The sequence below is a fragment of the Mesocricetus auratus genome, unplaced genomic scaffold (genome assembly GCF_017639785.1).
Source record: "Mesocricetus auratus isolate SY011 unplaced genomic scaffold, BCM_Maur_2.0 Super-Scaffold_100006, whole genome shotgun sequence".
NCBI lineage: Eukaryota > Metazoa > Chordata > Mammalia > Rodentia > Cricetidae > Mesocricetus > Mesocricetus auratus.
The window spans coordinates 9,550,925-9,555,519 of NW_024429190.1; the positions used below are offsets into that span (position 1 = coordinate 9,550,925).

Genomic DNA, 4,595 nt, shown 5'->3' on the forward strand with positions numbered 1-4,595 from the left:
AGATCTCAACAGATATTGTTCGACTACCCAGATTATATATTTTTGCTTTATATATTTGTATTATATGTTTGCATTTTTTTGTTATGTTGCTCTAGAGAATCCTAAATAATAACAGGGCTTGATACCGGGAGCGGTTCTATAGAAACTGTAAGATTGTATGTCTTTAATGGCCTTGATGTTTCTCAAACTGACTCTCTAATTTCACTACAACTAAAGTTATTTCACTGTCTAAAGAAATACACAAAAATGGGGTTGGAAAGATGGCTTAGTGGTTAAGAGCACTGACTGCTCTTCCAGAGGACCTGGATTCAATTCCCAGCACACACACATGGCAGCTCACAACTGTCTGTAACTCCAGTTCCAGGGCTTCTGACACCCTCACACAGACACACATGTAGGCAAAACATCAATGAATGTAAAATAAAAATAAATTATACACACATAAAATATAAGAACATTTAAGAGTCCTGATTCAAGCCAGGTGGTGGCACACTCCTTTAATCCCAGCACCTGGGAAGCAGAGGCAGGTGGATCTCTGAGTTTGAGGCCAGCCTGGTCTACAAAGGGAGTTCCAGAACAGCCAGGGCTACACAGAGAAATCTTGTCTCAAAAAAAAAAAAAGGAAGAAAAACAAACAAACAAAAATCCCAATTCACCATTTACCATTTGTGAGAGGTAAAGAATTTGGCAACACCGGGCATTGGTGGCGCCTTTAATCCCAGCACTCGGGAGGCAGAGGCAGGCGGATCTCTGTGAGTTCGAGGCTGGGCTGGACCGATAGCCTCCAAAACAATACAGAGAAATCCTGTCTTGTAAAAACCAAAAAAAAAAAAGAAAAGAAAAGAAAAAAAAGAATTTGGCAACTCTATAACAATGCTTTGGAACATTTTTGTAAACCAAGGAACATCATGATGCTGGTAGCTGGCTTAGAGACTCTCTAGATGAAGTAACAAAGTGACAAAGGAAAAGAATGACCTAAGAGTTCTAGTTTCCAGCTGCAGATGTGCACAAACACTCCAAAGGCCTGGGGCGTGTCCTGATGGTCTCTCCAGCAGACAGAAGCTCCAAGTCCCACCATGTGACTGGCTGATTGACAGCGCACATTTAAGTCCCAGCCTCCACAGGCTTCCGAGGTTGACAGGAGACACTGACTGGAGAGGAGTGGGATGCTGCAGCTTAGGATGGAGATGGAAAGACCCCAGTGGGGCTAAGGACCCTGAACTCCCCGATTCCGATGGTTTATAGTGTCTCCATCACTGTCTTAGGGAACTAATCCTGCACTGTCTATGAAAACAGCAGTGGCCTTTCCTGAAGGACAAGTGAGACATCCTACTGTCCCTTAGGACTCACTTTCACCGCCCATTTTTGCCTCCAGTCCCGGCAAGCCCATGGAGGTGAGGTACGGAGTGACTCCTGGGGAGGTGTGCTGTGATTCCAGAGAACACCATGAGCTTTTAAATTCATGTGTGCATAGACCTGGGGGATCTGTATGATTCAGGAATAGACTTTAAAGGTGTGGGATAAGGGTGTAAGAAACAAAGTCAGGATGTGGAGTGATGGCTCAGAGGTTAAAAGCACTGCCTGCTCTTCCAGAGGACCTGAGTTCAATTCCCAGCAACCACACGGTGGCTCACAGCCATCCTTAGTGAGATCTGGTGCCCTCTTCTGGTGTGTAGGGACACATGCAGGAAGAACACTGTATACATAATAAATTAAAAGTCTAAAAAGAAGAAAAAAATCAGAGTCGGATGGTGGTGCATGCCTTTAATCCCAGCACTTGGAGGCAGAGGGAGGCAGATTTCTGTGAGTTCAAGGCCAGCCTGGTCCACAAAGTGAGTTCCAGGACAACTAGAGCTGTAACAGAGAGAATCCATGTCTTGAAAAAAAAAACCCAAGGAGGGGATCATATCAAGCTGAGTTTATCAATATGGGTCAATTAAGCACAGATTCTAGGTTTATGTTGCAGTAGAAAAGGTACCAATAGTTTTCTTGAGTGGTTGCTAACATAGTCAAAAGATAACTTCCTGAGAATGAGATGAAGATGTCTGATGTCCTTTGACCTAATGTTGACGAAAAATCCAAAGGCTCAAGGAACTTGAAATGCTGAAGTAAACCTACTCTTCCTAATCGGAGGTCCCAGAAGATGTATCCTTTAATAATACTGTAAGAAACAGGGCTGGCAAGATTGCCCAGTGGATAAGGCTGTTTGCTGACAAGGAGACCACCTGAGTTTGATTACTCAGAACCCACAGATGGGTGGAGAAAACTGACTCCTGCAAGTTCTCCTACTTCCACACGCACACAATAAGTGAATAGCACTTTATTCTTACTTGCTGTGTGTGTGAGCTCCTGTGTGTGTGTGTGTGAGCTCCTGTGTGTGTGTGAGCTCTTGTGTGTGTGTGAGACCTCCTGTGCGTGTGTGTGAGCTCCTGTGTGTGTGAGCTCCTGTGTGTCTGTGTAAGAGAGCTCCTGTGTGTGTGTGTGTGAGCTCCTGTGTGTGTGTGAGCTCTTGTGTGTGTGTGTGAGCTCCTGTGTGTGTGTGAGCTCCTGTGTGTGTGTGTGTAAGAGCACTCTGTGTGTGTGTGTGAGCTCCTGTGTGTGCGTGTGAGCTCCTGTGTGTGTGAGCTCTTGTGTGTGTGTGAGCTCTTGTGTGTGAGTGTGAGCTCCTGTGTGTGTGTGTGAGCTCCTGTGTGTATGTGAGCTCCTGTGTGTGCGTGAGCTCCTGTGTGTGTGTGTAAGAGCGCTCCTGTGTGTGTGTGAGCTCCTGTGTGTGTGTGAGCTCCTGTGTGTGTGTGAGCTCCTGTGTGTGTGTGTAAGAGTGCTCCTGTGTGTGAGTGTGAGCTCCTGTGTGTGTGTGAGCTCCTGTGTGTGTGTGAGCTCCTGTGTGTATGTGAGCTCCTGTGTGTATGTGAGCTCCTGTGTGTGTGAGCTCCTGTGTGTGTGTGTGAGCTCTTGTGTGTGTGTGAGCTCCTGTGTGTGTGTGAGCTCCTGTGTGTCAGTGTGAGCTCCTGTGTGTATGTGAGCTCCTGTGTGTGTGCTCCTGTGTGTGTGTGAGCTCCTGTGTGTATATGTGAGCTCCTGTGTGTGTGAGCTCCTGTGTGTGTGTGTGTGTGTGTGAGCTCCTGTGTGTGTGTGAGCTCCTGTGTGTGTGAGCTCCTGTGTGTATGTGAGCTCCTGTGTGTGTGAGAGAGCTCCTGTGTGTGTGTGTGAGCTCCTGTGTGTGTGTGTGAGCTCCTGTGTGTGTACGAGCTCCTGTGTGTGTGTATGTGAGCTCCTGTGTGTGTGTGAGCTCCTGTGTGTGTGTGCTCCTGTGTGTGTGTGTACTCCTATGTGTGTCTGTGAAGGCCAGGAGAGGAAGTTAGATTCCTAGGAGGCAGAATTACAGGGGTTGGGAATAGAAATGTGCTCTGTAAGAGCAACAACCTTTCTTAGTCACTGTGCTATCTCTCCAGCCCCTAAGTGTGTAAAACAAAATTAAAGAGACAGATTTGACAGGTGTATACCTGAAGAACTCAAGCATTGCTCTTCTTCACCCTCCCGTGGGAGCTGCTGCTGCTCAGTCGGACAAGATAAACGCAATGAGTCTAATTGAACCTGGAGTGGCAAGGGTCAAGTGACAGCACCAAATTGCCAAAGGCAGGGTGAGAATACTTGCCTAATGTAGAGCAGGGCAAAGCAATGGCCGTAATGGTCTCTGTCTTGCAGACCTGGGGAGTGAGTTAACTAATCGTGCTGTTCTCCAAAGGGAAATAAGTTCCTTCTTGATCTTTTTAAAAATTATTTATTTATTATGCATACAGTTTATCTGTGTACATGCTTGTATCCCAGGAGAAGGCATCAGACCTCATTATAGATGGTTGTAAGCCCCCATGTGGTTGCTGGGAATTGAACTCAGGACCTCTGGAAGAACATGCAGTGCTCTTAACCTCTGAGCCATCTCTCCAGCCCCTTTCTTGATTTTTATAAGCAGAAAATACCAGGGCAAACAAATGAAAGGCTACATTGAACAATAAACAATAAAGTAAAAAAGGCCCAGCCTCTCAAACAATTTCTTGACTCGAGACTGCCTACAGACTGTGACCTCCTTGGAGGAAGGGGAGGCCATGTCCCATTGAGGACAGACCTTGCTACAGCACTGAAGGCTTTTGCTGTTAATCTTTCTTTTCTTTTTTTTAAAGATTTATTTATTTAGTTGGTCTACAGAGCGAGTTCCAGGACAGCCTCCAAAGCTACAGAGAAACCCTGTCTCGAAAAACCAAAAAAAAAAAAAAGATTTATTTATTTAGTAAACAGTATTTTGCCTGCATATATGCTTATAATCAGAAGAGGGCACCAGATGTCATTACAGATGGTTGTGAGCCACCATGTGGTTGCTGGGAATTGAACTCAGAACCTCTGGAGGAGCAGCCAGTGCTCTTAACCTCTGAGCCGTCTCTCCAGCCCCACTGTTAATCTTTCTTTTACAAAGAAACTGTGCATTAGAGAAAAGAAAAAAAAAGACCTTTTGGGTCCCAGTAGACCTGGCTCTGAGTTGACATTGCTCTGGAAGATCCTAAACAGTACTGACTCCTTCCAGTCAAAGTAGGAGGTTAGGT

The 4,595-nt window shown here is 45.7% G+C and overlaps 1 long non-coding RNA gene across 1 annotated transcript in view; it reads left to right on the forward strand.

Annotated features, from left to right (window-relative positions):
- The first annotated feature begins 969 nt into the window (after window positions 1-969).
- The window catches only part of LOC121140754, a 5,134-nt gene continuing 1,508 nt past the window's right edge, over window positions 970-4,595 (forward strand). The window contains exon 1 of the long non-coding RNA XR_005877660.1: window positions 970-1,399. This is a non-coding gene — a long non-coding RNA (uncharacterized LOC121140754). The remainder of the gene's footprint in view (window positions 1,400-4,595) is intronic.